The sequence below is a fragment of the Carex rostrata genome, chromosome 1, assembly GCF_964058835.1.
Source record: "Carex rostrata chromosome 1, lpCarRost1.2, whole genome shotgun sequence".
NCBI classification, from domain to species: domain Eukaryota; kingdom Viridiplantae; phylum Streptophyta; class Magnoliopsida; order Poales; family Cyperaceae; genus Carex; species Carex rostrata.
In genome coordinates, this window is record NC_135918.1 from 14,802,113 (window position 1) to 14,818,289 (window position 16,177).

A 16,177-nucleotide genomic window follows, 5' to 3' on the forward strand; every position below is an offset into this window, starting at 1 on the left:
AAATGCACCCTATATTTCAAATCCTTTTTCTCTGTTTTCAAAGTCCGAATAGTCAATCCGAACCGTTAGATGCGATCTATATATATTAAGATGTGCTTGGAGACCAAATTTTACTTTTTATGAAATTTTTTACTATTTATTAAGCCACTTTGAAAATCGCTGATTTTATATTTTCTGGACCATTGGATCAGCGATTTTCAAAGTGGCTTAATAAATAGTAAAAAAAATTCAAAAAAATGTAAAATTTGGTCTCCAAGCACATCTTAATATATAGATCGCATCTAACGGTTCGGATTGACTATTCGGACTTTGAAAACGGAGAAAAATGATAGGGTGCATTTGGGTGCATTTGAACCCTACTCTATATATATATATATATATATATATATATAGAGGGTGGCTAATATCAAAACCGTTCATCTTGTTCTCCATATTAATATGTGTTTGGAGACCAAAATTTACATTTTTTGGAATTTTTTTACTATTTCTTTAGATTTATTGAAAATCCCTGTTTTCAGCAAATCTGGACCATAAAAAAACTGCGATTTTCAATAAATCTAAATAAATAGTAAAAAAATTTCAAAAAATGTCAAATTTGGTCTCCAAACACATATTAATATGGAGAACAAGATGAACGGTTCGGATCGACCGTTAGGATTTTGAAAACTCAAAATCCGAGCCGTTGCATGGAGGGGCTCTATACTATGCATAGCATGCTAGCATATTCCTATATATATATATATATATATATATATCAATATAAGTAAACTTTTTCAGATTAAACTATTAATAAGTAACCCAAGTTAAAACAACCACGTCATTACGTTTACTTCTATAATATATAATTAAACTCAATGTTACTTATCTTAGATAAGTATTCCAATTTGAGAGAAAAGCCCACCAAAGTAGCATCTCTGCCTCTCTCTCTCTCTAAGGAAAGAAAGATTCGAGCCTCAAACCTCCTCAAACACAAATATATGTGGTACTTTATAGATCTATTAATTAATCGTCTAATTATCTAATTAAATAAAACTACAGACTTAATGTAGTGACACACAAACTCTGACCTCTCTAATTTAAAGATATTTAGGTTAAATTAATTCTCGAAAATAACATCTCAAAGATGTTGGAGTTTAGTGGCACCCTCGATCTAATAAAAAAAGAAATATCCAATTAAATATGTAGCTTAATAATTATGTTTGGATGCATGATGCTCGCTAATTTAAAAGAATGATGCTATTTTCATTTGATAATTAAACACATTTCTCTCTTTTTAAATTAGCGTTGGAGTAACACTATTTCATAAATCAACTTAATTTTTCTAAGAACAACAAGTTAACAATTTCTGAGATAGTGTTATTTAAAATCACACAATTCAAATAATATTTAAATTATTTCGAATAGCAAAAAATTAACACTTGTTTTAAACTTGAGGCAAAGTCGACATAAATAAATGATTCTCTACAGATATAATTTGGGCCCGTTTATGTCTTCCGATTTGAGGCCCAAATTTGAGCCTCAATATTTTTTGACCCGTATAACCTATTTCGGCCTGCAATTAGCACAATTTTCTCCTCTCCTTTTTGTTCACATCGGTTTTTCTCTGGAGATTCACAGATCTGTTACATACCCTCTTGACTTGCACTTAATACCTTAACTATATATATATATATATCTCCCTTTTCTTCTTTTTGTGGCACTGTATCTAAACACATAATATGAATACTTCTAATTGACTTATTTTCATCATTGCCATCTATAGGGATGGACAGTATTATTTGTTTTCGCCAAGGCAATTGTGTCATGGAAAGTTGATACCATGTTGAATTTGAGATCATCCGATATGGGCGGTTCGGATTACAACCATCGGATGAATGCTACAAGTAGTTTGACCATAAGATACTTTTGTTTGACACAAGAATAGTAGCGAAATACAGTCATTCAAGTCCATTGACACAAGGAAAATTAATGAGGGGTACTAGCCGTCTGCTTATTCTGACTTAATTGCCTAACTCGACAAATTCTACCCGAAAAATATTTTATTTTATTTGATTAGATATGATGTTAATGAAAAATGAAGAAACATACTGGTTATGGACTTTTAGATATTATATTAGATAACACCCCGCCTGACTGTCTAATGTAATTTAATTTTTATCTTTTCGTAAATTTTGGATCAAATTAAATTATTTATCATCTATTTTTCTGACAAATTTTGTTAATTTTTGATAAATAATATGTTATTTTTCGTTAAATTATGTTCTGATGAAAGCTCATTTCTCTCTCCTTAAAGCAAAAACGTAGAGAGAGAGAGAGTGAGAGAGAGTGTGAGAGCAAATAGGTCATGAGCATATTCATAGGTTGTGGTCGTGCATAATTGCTAAAAAATTTTGGAGCACAGAATCTTCGTTCAGATTTTATTTACAGTACACGAGATGAAAATGTCTTCCACTTTTATCATCAAGAGTAAATCAAAACTGTTTCTAAGGAATATCTGGTTTTGATCCTGAGATATTTATGAGACTTGGCTCAAGTTAAATCTTGAAACTTCCATCTTTGCTGATTTAGAGCGTAAATTTTTAATATCATCTAATAAGACCAATATACGGCAGAGAGCGCTAAATCTAAGCACCATTACAGATACCTTGCATAAATTAGGCCCAACACCTACTGCATGTGAAATAAATCATGGTTTTGGTCCATACATATAATATACATAGTGTAGCATCATTGACATGGGCCATAACGGGCCGATTCCAAGTTTGATTTTTTTTTTTTTTACATGTACTGAACTAGAAAACGGTTGGAGATACTGCCCATTAGCACCTCTGCTTAGAAATCATAATTCTGTATTCAAGATAAATTTTCAATAAATATTAAAATCACATTATATGCACTTACCTATGATCATTTAAACCCTAAATAGGTGTATATCACAACCACTTGACTAGATCTTTTTCCCAAAATAATTTATATTCTTAGTTTTATCTATATATAATTCATAAATAAAAAATATCAGAGTTATTAAATTAAACTAGTTATCATATATAGTTAAGTGTAGAACTATATATGTTCATTTTTTTAAATAATTAAGACTCACGCGTGAAACTTCTTAAGAATTTCATTATTGAGGGCAGTGTTGTAAATAACGGTATGTGCTCGCCGAATGGATAGGATACCACTAATGATTTATCGGAAATTATCAGAAATAATCAGTCGATTAGTCGAAAAAATTCGTAAATATTTAGTCTTCGCCAAAGAATAATCAGTCTATTAATCAGCTTGGCCTTTTTTAACAATACTTATTGGAGGAAGAAAGAGACCACGTCATTGTCATCTCCTACTTTTGTTTTTTCCTGCTCTTCTTTCCATGCAGCGAACGGTTTTGCCTCTGATTAGTTTTCCTCTTTTCCATTTAGTTTTAACCCACTGCACGACTCTCTGCAGAGCATGACCGCATGAAAACCCGTACTGGTAATGTTTATCTTAATTCCGAGGGCCTGATATAGAATTATAATATTTTCCACCCTAATTTAAATTCATTTGGCTGATCCATTCATTGAGATAGATATTTAAAGGAATACAGCTATAAGTTAGAAAAATTTAAAGCTGTAGCCTGTAGGGTGCCCCGCTGCCGACACTTTGCAAATCGTTTATTTATATGAGGCACGGCTTAGTTTCTTTTTAAGGGTTAGTTGACAATTGCTATTTCACAATTTTCATTGATAAAATAATATTTACAAAGTTTTTGAAAATAGCAAAGTTTAAATTGATCGAACGCATCGAATTTTGCGCTGGCACGTGCTATTCGGCACACTATCTAAAGTCAAAACGCATTATAGGAGTAATCCTGACTTCTTCAAATACGTTACTTCCAACTAGGAAAGGATATTATTATTTTTCTCTAAGCCATTGGTGTTGGAGAGAATTAGGCATGCCATTATTAGTCACGGTACATAACATCACATCACGTTATGTGTACTGAGTACGTAACGTAACTTGCATGAAAATATCTTAGTCGCATCATGTCACGTGATCAATATTTTCAACTTTTTTTTTTTATTAATTATAATATATTCAGTAACAATTTAAATTTTTTGATATATTTCGTTATGTTTGTTTTGTACGAACGTATAAATTTCAAAATAATAATTAAACTCGATCAATAACTTCACCTAAAGTCACGGTGTGATCACACATGACATAATTACTCATGTGATATGACTATTGTCCATTATTTTAGTCATATCACTGCACGTCACGTTTTTCTGTCTCTAATTTGTGTGTATTGTGATATGACGTGACCAAGTCATGACATATTAGTCACGTCATGTTTTTCTGTATCTAATATGTGTCATGAAAAGTTAATAAGATGTGTTGTAATACTCATTTTATGATTAGAGCTAAATGTTATGGAAAATACAGCTGACAATACTCATTTTATGATTAGAGCTAAATGTTTTGGAAAATACAGCTGACAACCATCAGAAAGATACTGCTAGACCGTAAGTCATACTTTGTTCCACACACGTGAATTGTAGCGGATATATACAATCCAAGTGCAATATTAAAACACTAAAATAAAAAATAATGGTTCACAAAGCGTTTATTCCGACTAGACGGCTTATTCATAATATTTTTTGTTGTTTTATATCTCATGTTGTATTTTTTAACAATTAAAAAAATTAGTACACTTTTATGTTGAAGATAATTTTTATTAATGATATGTGCAAAATTTACTAAACCTGATTAATTAGAAAATGGTATTGAGTTTAACGAATTATAAGTGATGATGATTTGATTGTGTTTTAACGGTAATATATATAACTGGGCAATTGTGGATGAGATTAAAAATGCAGATATTTTGATCAATTAGAATTGTGACCTATGTGTACACCTAAGGAAACACTAGCCCACTTGGCACAGCTTAATTTGATTATTCGAATATATATATAATTTATATATACGCCTGACATTGACAAATATTTTATACAGCTGTATGACACCGACAAATTTTCCAAGTCATTTATTTATACGCTTCTATTTAGAAATACATGTGTTGCACGATTCGTGGATCGATGAATTTTTTAAAAGTTTTGATATCAGTCTTTCAAGTTCGTTGACATATGAAATATTAGTTGTTCACATGTAATTTAATTAATTCGACTTGTTTGTCTGACCTGATTAATTGAATTGAAATGTGATAAATTTATATGCAATATGACTTGGTACGGTTAAATTTGAACTAATCAAGCAAATACGAATTGGTGGATTTTAAATTTTATATGAGTTTAAACCTGGTCTCACTGCATAATATGATTTAATTTAATTAATTTGTATCATCCCAAAATTTGAAAAGCTCTTTATTATGTTTTGGATCAAAATAATTTAAAATTAAACTAAACTTGTGTATCATTGAATTTGTTTATCTTTTATTTTTCATAATTTTTTTGTTTATTTATATATTAATATGTTGTATAGCAAATGATCGATATGTTCTTATTGTTAGTTAAAATATGAAAAATTGGATTAAATAGATTGCTAGCTGTGGTATGAAAATACCGCTACTCATAGATTCTTATTATTATTATTTATTTGTGTTATTTTTATTTAGTTATGTTTTATTTGTATTGTTTTAATTATCGAAAGTAATCATTACACTTCTGTATATGTACATGCTATTTGTTTATTAATAAAATCAGCAAAAATAACAAACCCTGATCAATTAAAAAAATGTTGGAGTACAATGGGTTGTAAGTTCTGATTATTAATTGAACGAATTAAAAGTATTTTAACTGGATAATTATAAATGAGATTAAAATATATACAAAATTCGGCCAACCAACTTGTTGTCAAAGCTTTGAGTTAACACTTGAAAAATATGAATCGTTTAAATCTTTTCTGCATATATAAATGTCAAAGCTCAATGGAAATGCCCTAGGTACAGAAAAAGATTTGACCCAGCCTTAGATAAACTAAAAAACTTGGATTATTTAAATATAGAGAACGGTTGTGTACACCCTCATGGAAAGTTGGAAACAGTTGCCCACATGGAACAGGCGCACAGCTCATTTAGATTATTCAAATATAGAGAACTTGTATAGTCCTGAAGCCTTCTTAATTAATCCTGGCAGTTGGAGAGAGTTGACCTTGAGTTTTGCTCACTCCCTCTCAGATCTGCTGCATTTCTCCCTCTCAATCCCGCATTCCTTCCTCTGTTGAAGATTTTATCTCAAGTTTCAAACACAAGGTATACAAACTATCTCTCATCTCATTGCTTTATTCCGCTAGCGTGTTTGTGTCTGAGGAATACCTATATGTTAATATATATGTATGCTATTATACATGCTATGAAAAAAAAGGTCATTTTTTTACTTGTTCCATTGTTTTCGATCACATATTTATAGACCAAATGAATCATACACGAGGTTTTTTTTGAAAGGTTAATAACTAAAGAAACGGGAACGGGGGATTGTCCCGATGGGAATCGCACTGAGTTCAGTTCAATGTTTGATCGAAATTGTTTGGTTCAAATGTAGATTCATGAGGATGGTTTATATTCACAGGAGTGGGAGGGTTTAGATTTGTAAATAATTTAAATACGTCACCATGGATCTCAATGTGGATGAAACAGTTTAAACTGATTATCGAACTAAGCTCAGTCAGATGCTAATTTAAAACATCTCTGGCTCCCAACAAGAAGAAACAATCCTTGCGTTGGTTTGTTTTCATTTTATATTATTATTATGAGTGAGTCTATGGTACTATGCATATTACGATTTGTTACCGTGCTACGGTTCTATATTTAAATTTTCAAATTTTAACGGTCGATCCGAACCGTTCATCTTGTTCTCCATATTAATATGTGTTTGGAGACCAAATTTTATATTTTTTGAAATTTTTTTACTATTTTTTTAGATTTATTGAAAATCACTGTTTTTGGATGGTCCAGAATTTTCAGATCAAGTGATTTTCTAAATATCTAAAAAAATAGTAAATTTTTTTCAAAAAAATGTAAATTTTGGTCTCCAAACACATATTAATATGGAGAACAAGATGAACGGTTTGGATCAACCGTTAGGATTTGAAAACTCGAATATAGAGCCGTAGCACGGTAACAACCCGTGATATGCATAGTACCATAGACTCACTCTTATTATTATTATTAATTGTTAAGCTATAATGAATAGATGTCATATCATATATCCAATTGGCTTTGCTTTAATATATGGTATGATACGGCAAGCTTTAATCTGAATGGGATTTTTTTGCTGAAACAAGAACTGGAATGTGATTTTTCGATCTTTGGTTGACCAGAGACAATTAACACAAACACAAGTTCAATGGAGGCAACATGATTTGACGAGGAAAAAGTTTCTTCACAAAATTACGTTACAATAATAGAAATTTGACGACAATCGAATTAGACCGGGTGAAGATTGATATCACTAGCTCATGTCACACAGCTGTGACAACCGGTGATATTGAAGGCTCCAACAATCACAAAAAACTCTTACCAGGTAATGATATATCCTTATATCGATTCGTTTACCTTTCTCTTTTTCTTTTTCCTGACTTTTCTTCCTTTCTTTTTGTTGAAGTTGTGAACTATAATTGGTGACACCGATGATAAATTAGGAGAATTAGCTAATTACGTTTTAGTATCCCTTCACTACTACACGATAGCAAATATACATGGTTCAAAACGCTAATAACACAGATTCACAACTGTGTATGAGCACATAGTGTGTGAAAGGTTCAATAAATTGCACACAATATTAGAAATTTAGAACTGCATCTAGATTCACTTTATACAGAGACATTTAAAAAGAACTGTGCATAATTTTCCGAAAAGCGTGCTACGACAGGCCATTTACTTGTTTCTAGAAAATGAACCGATTATTGGTAATTGAGGATACACAAAAGGATATCCTTTGAAAACCGTGTATGATTTATTGACATCATATTCAGTTACAGTAGAATATTCGTTTGTAATACCGTTCTCTGTTTGATGATTTTGTCTCAAGTATCAAACACAAGGTATACAAACTATATCTCATTGCTTACTTCTGCTAGCGTGTTTTTGTCTGAGGAGTCCCTATATAGAAATATATAATATATGCTATTATACATGCCATAAAAAAATGGTCATTTTTTACTTTTTCGATTGTTTCAGATCACACCTTTATAGAACAAATGAATCAGACATCATATTTTTTTTTCGTAAGGTGGATTACGGGAACAGGGAATTGTGCCATCGCACCGTCAGTGCAATGTTATCACCTAATCATTTTATCCGAGTTCAGATTTCATGAGGGTTTATATTTCACACGAGGGAGCTGGTTTTTGATTTATAGAGATTGAAATCAGTCTGCACAGATGTAAATGTGGATCGAACGGTTTAATTGAAATTTGAAATTAAATCCTGTCCGATAGCTATTGGAAAACCTCTCGCTCCTTGTGTTGGAATAAACAATCCTGTCCTGTGTTGGTGTCTTACTATTTTATTATTATTAATTGTTAAGCTGTAAAGGATAGATGTCATATGATATGTGACACATATGACATATCCAATTGATATGTCAAGCAAAAGTAAACATTATTACATGGTGACATTGCAATAATATATGTTGTGATCGTGCAGGCCTTGGATTTTAATCCAAGTGCAAAATAAATACCGCGCAAGAGTTATTTTGCATCCATTAATTTCGTATTCTATGGGCTTTTGGGTTTAATTAACTATGACACGTGTCACTTGGATTTTAACAAAATGTTACTTTCTATTTTAAAAATTATATACGGTATCACATTTCCTCTCAGTTCGAGTTAATTCGGTTTTGAATATTGCAAGTTTTGAATTGGTTATATAGTTCCCAATCCAGTATTCTTATCAATGGTCACACTACTGAATATTTCTGAATATGAAACCAGAGATCATCTCTTTCTTAATTGTTTCTTTGCCCAACAGGTCTGGTTTTGGTTAGGGAAGAGTCAGACTCTCCTTCACCACTGGCACACGTGGGAAGATATCTATAACTATGCTATCTCACTTCCTTCAGCTGAATGTAGAGGTCTTTTAATAGTCCTTAGTGCTGTATGTTGGACTATTTGGAAATATAGGAATGACCAATGCTTTAATGAATGTGCACCTAAATCTGTTAGAACTATTGTTTTTCTAATTAAATCTCTAATCGATTACTGGACAGGTAACATGAAGAGACAAACGGCTGAGGCCGCTCAATCCTGGATGCCTGTGATCGAAGATGTTGTGCCCTTAAACGTCATTCCACCTAATAGAGAGATGGTGATATATACTCCTCCTGACATGGCAGTGGCTAGCGTCCTATCACCTCCTGATGATGCTAACCAATGAATCTACGCTTACAGCTATGATAATACTTAGTTTAACACTGAATGAATTAAGTCTTGCTACTTGTAATTACTTTTGGTATATTGCCTCCAATAGAGGCTGGATGCATAGTAGGCTACTGGTTGGACAGCTATCTTTTATTTTTGTCGGTTGCTTTGAACTATCCTCCTCGGTCATCTGAATGATGCCAATTTTGTAATTATCATATTTCAGTAATGAAATGGGCTCTGCCTCTTTTTAAAAAAAAAAAAATATCATGCAATTTCTGATCACTCCAAATTTAGATTATTGTTCTTAAAGTATAGATGGGTCATTTATGTCTAAATAATTAAGTATTTGATTTTTTTTTTTTTCATAATTCGAACCTGAAAGCTCAATCAAAAGGCTTCCCCTGCGTTCCGAGTAGGCACCAAAAAAGTATTTGACCCGGTTTTACATAAACTCAAACTTTGAGAGTTCACATGACACAGCTCAATTCAATTATGAAAAATCTGGTCCGATAAAATATTTTGTGCACAAATCTCGAAGTTCAATAATAATGAACTATGCATTCCGAACGTTAGATATATAACACAAAATTTGAGATATCTCAGAGGATACGGACTCCTCGGAACCTGTGTACACACCCTAGGGAAGCAGCAGCCCACATGGCATATGTGCACAGCTCAATATTTGTTTATTCAAATTAATACGGATAACATATAGTCCTCAAGCCTTCTTGTTTAATCCTGCATGGGAATGTGAAAGTTGACCTTGAGTTATTAATTCTTGAAGTAGGTCAGTTGACCTTGAGTGTTGCGACGGCATCATCTACCACTAGAAATCAATTATTGGTGCCTCTGCAAACCTATTGCCTCTCAGGTCTGCTGCATTTCTCCCTCTCAGATCTCAATCCTGCATTCCTTTCTCTGTTGAAGATTTTGTCTCCAGTCTCAAACACAAGGTATACAATCTTTGTCTCATCTCATTGCTTTAATCTGGTAGCGTGCAGTACGGAGGAGTCCCTAAAATATGTATGCTACTATATATGCAATGAAAAATGGTCATTTTATAACTTGTTGGATTGTTTCAGATATACATCTTTATAGAACAAATGAATCAGACATGATATATATTTTTTTTGTGAGGTGGATAACAAAAGAAACGGGAACAGGGGTCGTGCCGATGGGTATCGCGCACCATTTCGGATTAATGTTTGGTCTATATCATTTGCGTTTACATTCATGAGGACGGTTATATTCACAGGGAGAGGGGGTTTCCGATGGGCATCGGACCAAATCCTGTTCGATGGGTTTTTGGAACCGTCGGATCTGCTTTATGATTCGTGTGCACGTATTTTAAAGCAGACGCAAAATTGCGGGTGCGAATCCTAAAGCAGATTCGACGGTTCCAACAGCCCATCGAACAGGATATGGTCCGATGCCCATCGGACACCCCCCTTACCCTATATTCACAGGAGGGAGGGCTTAAAGTTGTAGAAATTTAAATCTGTCTACACAGATCTAAATGTGGTTCAAACGGTTCAATTGAAATTTGGAACTAAATTCTGTCCGATACTAGCTATTGGAAACCCTCTCGCTCCTTATGTTGGTGTCTTATTATTTTAGTATTATTAATTGTAAAGCTATAATGGATAGGTCTCATATGATATGTGACACATAAGACATCCAAATCCAATCGATATGTCAAGCAAAAGTAAACATTGTTATACATTGTATGACTTTGCATTAATATATGTTGTGATCCGGTAGGCCATAATCGGAAAGTGAGATAATTTCTCGCTCAAACGAGAAATCACTAGTGGAAAATATGGAATCAGGATCGGTTATATACACATATCAGTAACGGAATCCAACCGATCCTGATGAAGGCGATACTGATACTATCAGGATCGGTTTTATATTTTTTAAAGAACCGTTCCAAATAGAAACTAATAGGATCGGTTTTTTCATAAAACCGATCTTAATAGTAGTTATCTAGATCAGTTTTTGAATAAAAACCGATCCAGATAGGAACTATTAAGATCAGTTTTTATATAAAAACCGTTCTTGATAATATTTTCGAATATTTTTTTTTATTAAAAATTTCATATCTATATCAGTTTTTGAATAAAAACCGATCCAGAAAGGAACTATTAAGATCAGTTTTTATATAAAAACCGTTCTTGATAATATTTTCGAATATTTTCTTTTATTAAAAATTTCATATCTAGATCAGTTTTTGAATAAAAACCGATCCAGATAGGAACTATTAAGATCAGTTTTTATATAAAAACCGTTCTTGATAATATTTTCGAATATTTTTTTTTATTAAAAATTTCATATCTAGATCAGTTTTTAAATAAAAACCGATCCAGATACGAACTATCAAGATCAGTTTTTATATAAAACCGATCCTGATACTTTTTTTTTGTTGGAATGAGGATCTGAAATCTGGATCGGTTTTTAAAAAAATAACCGATCATAATAGTAGTAATCTGGATCGGTTGTTTAAAATAACCGATCCTGATGTTTTATTGAAGCTAAAAAAAATATTTTTATTTATTTAACCAGCTTCCATATATATTTTGCTGGCCAGCATCCTAAATATATTTTTTTTTGCACAGTAAGAAACAATAATCAAATATCATATACACATCATAAATTAAATATCATACACATCTTAAATTATTACAAAAAATTCATGTTCATACAAAGTTTTGTGAAGCATTACATATTATAACAAGAAATTTAAATCCAAAAAAAATTAATTAACAAACATACAAGTGACTAATTGAGCTATTTCTTCAATTAACACACATTTATGCAATTAATGTAAAGCACAACAATAAAAAAATCAATAATTACCTCTTTTGCAATCACATCACTTGAGATTAAAAAAGATCCTAAAAATAAAAACAAATGTAACAATTAGATGGAAAAACATTTTACAATAAAAAATACAAAAAAATGTGTTTTTAAAGCATAATAATGAGAAAATTATATAAAGTTAATACCGTAATAGTTGATCGGCCGAGCCGGAGGTGCGAGAGGCTCGGCTTTGAGAGGAAGAGACGGAGAGAAAGAGAGAGAGAGACACGGAGGAGAGGGAGAGACGGAGACAGAGAGAGAGACACAAAGAGTACAGAGGGAGAGACGGAGACAGTGAGAGAGACGCTAAGTTGAAAATGAGAGGCGCGGAATGAAAATAAGAAGAACCCTAAGCAGGTTATATAGGGAGTTATCATTAGGATCGGTTGTTTATAAAAAACCGATCCTAATAGTATCAGGATCGGTTTTTTATAAAAAACCGATCCTAATACTAATTTTTTTTGGCGGGACTAACTTTGAAAAAAATAGTATCAGGATCGGTTTTTTATATAAAAACCGATCTTGATAAATTTTTTTTTCAAAATGGGTTCTGCAAAAAAAAAAAAAAAATCAGGATCGGTTTTTTATAAAAAACCGATCCAGATACTATCAGGAACGGTTTTATTGCTAAAAACCGTTCTTGATAATTTTTTTTTTTTTTTTTTTTTTTTTTTTTTTTTTGCTGCAGAACCAACTTTGAAAAAAAATAGTATCAAGATCGGTTTTTTATAAAAAACCGATCCTGATACTATATATAAGAAAGATCACTGCGGTAAACCCCACTCATATTGATGGTCTATCAACCATCAAACGGCTACCATTTATTTTCTTTTCTGTTGATAATGCATGTACACAGATAAATATTAAGAAAAATGTGAAAAATATCAAATTTATTTATTTGTGTTTGTATGGCCAAATCAACTCTACTATGATCAATTTTGTACAATTTTATTATTATTAATGGCATCAAATTGTTAAATGGAATGCAGACCGTTCATTTCTGCATGATCATCCAACGGTGGGTCTGTAATTAAATGACATGTAATAATTTTTAAAATGATCAAGATATAACATGGAACATTAATAACGTAAAAGTGCCGAAGGCCCGACAACTGTAAGTTTTGATCCAACGTAAATTATTTACGGCCGTGCGATGTTGCTATATTGTTTTGCTTTGATGAACTAGTACACGAATCCCGAATTGTATCAAATTTTATAATGGTGAAATTAATATGACATTCTTTCATTTTAACGGTTCCGATCGACCAAATGCTAATATTCGTATTCGTTCCTTCACAACCCCACACAACAAGGGTTCAAGTCCTATGTATATTATTATATGGCACAAGTCATTGATGCATCATGCATGATTGTATAAAAAAATTCAATAGTCAAAATGACTTCAAAATGAAATATCAATGTCAAATAACTAATTATATTATCACATAAATTTTAATAATGTAAATTACATTAATTTTCATCAAAAAATATTTATAATTGAACCATATGCCATATACAACAACCATATATATATTCTATTAATCACCACACTAATTACATATACAACAACCATATAATTGAACCATATGCCATATACAAAAAAATAGTATTAGAATTGGTTATTTGAAATAACTGATTCTAATACTATTTTATTTTCAAAGTTGTTCTTAAAAAAAAAAAAAAAAAAAAAAAATTATCAAGAACGGTTTTTAGCAATAAAACCGTTCCTGATAGTATCTGGATCGGTTTTATTGCTAAAAACCGATCCTGATGCTATTTTCTGATATATATTTCATTTGTTAGATGTATTTAAGTTATCTGAGAAATATATATATAACCAGAGATTATTTAAAAAAAATAAACAACTTGTTTGTGTTTGTATAATTGTTTGTTTAATTATTTATTTGTTATTTATAAATTAATACCATAAAATTAATTGCTTAATTGATGTCATGAACAAATGGAAACGAATTCATATTACCTGAGATAACAAAATATATATGGTTAGACCAAGACCATATTGATTCGAATTTTATCAGACGGTTCATATATAGGATGTACATAGGGAATTAAATATCTTTAATTTGACATCTTTAAAGAAATTAATTCAATTATAAACCTCTTTTTTTAAAAATATATATACTTGAAAGCTGACCAGGTTTTACAATGCTACCTTTAAAAAAAAAAAAAAAAAAAAAAAAAAAAAAAAAAAAAAAATTTATCAAGAACGGTTTTTAGCAATAAAACCGTTCCTGATAGTATTTGGATCGGTTTTATTGCTAAAAACCGATCCAGATGCTATTTTCTGATATATATTTCATTTGTTATATGTATTTAAGTTATCTGAGATATATATATATAACCAGAGATTATTTAAAAAAAAATAAACAACTTGTTTGTGTTTGTATAATTGTTTGTTTAATTATTTATTTGTTATTTATAAATTAATACCATAAAATTAATTGCTTAATTGATGTCATGAACAAATGGAAACGAATTCATATTACCTGAGATAACAAAATATATATGGTTAGACCAAGACCATATTGATTCGAATTTTATCAGACGGTTCATATATAGGATGTACATAGGGAATTAAATATCTTTAATTTGACATCTTTAAAGAAATTAATTCAATTATAAACCTCTTTTTAAAAAAATATATATACTTGAAAGCTGACCAGGTTTTACAATGCTACCTTTAAAAAAAAAAAAACAAAAAAAAAATTATCAAGAACGGTTTTTAGCAATAAAACCGTTCCTGATAGTATTTGGATCGGTTTTATTGCTAAAAACCGATCCAGATGCTATTTTCTGATATATATTTCATTTGTTATATGTATTTAAGTTATCTGAGATATATATATATAACCAGAGATTATTTAAAAAAAAATAAACAACTTGTTTGTGTTTGTATAATTGTTTGTTTAATTATTTATTTGTTATTTATAAATTAATACCATAAAATTAATTGCTTAATTGATGTCATGAACAAATGGAAACGAATTCATATTACCTGAGATAACAAAATATATATGGTTAGACCAAGACCATATTGATTCGAATTTTATCAGACGGTTCATATATAGGATGTACATAGGGAATTAAATATCTTTAATTTGACATCTTTAAAGAAATTAATTCAATTATAAACCTCTTTTTTAAAAAAAAAATATACTTGAAAGCTGGCCAGGTTTTACAATGCTACCTTTAAAAAAAAAAAAAAAAAAAAAAAAAAAAAAAAATTATCAAGAACGGTTTTTAGCAATAAAACCGTTCCTGATAGTATTTGGATCGGTTTTATTGCTAAAAACCGATCCAGATGCTATTTTCTGATATATATTTCATTTGTTATATGTATTTAAGTTATCTGAGAGATATATATATAACCAGAGATTATTTAAAAAAAAATAAACAACTTGTTTGTGTTTGTATAATTGTTTGTTTAATTATTTATTTGTTATTTATAAATTAATTGCTTAATTGATGTCATGAACAAATGGAAACGAATTCATATTACCTGAGATAACAAAATATATATGGTTAGACCAAGACCATATTATTTCGAATTTGATCAGACGGTTCATATATAGGATGTACATAGGGAATGAAATATCTTTAATTTGACCTCTTTAAAGAAATTAATTTAATTATAAACCTCTTTAAAAAAAAAAAAAACGTACTTGAAAGCTGGCCAGGTTTTACCATGCTACCTTAAAAAAAAAAAAAAAAAAAAAAAAAAAAAAAGAATTATCAAGAACGGTTTTTAGCAATAAAACCGTTCCTGATAGTATCTGGATTGGTTTTATTGCTAAAAACCGATCCAGATGCTATTTTCTGATATATTTTAATTTGTTATATGTATTTAAGTTATCTGGATCGGTTATTATGTATAGACCCGATCCAGATGCTATTTTATGATATATTTCAATTAATAAGATTTATTTGAGATATTTTA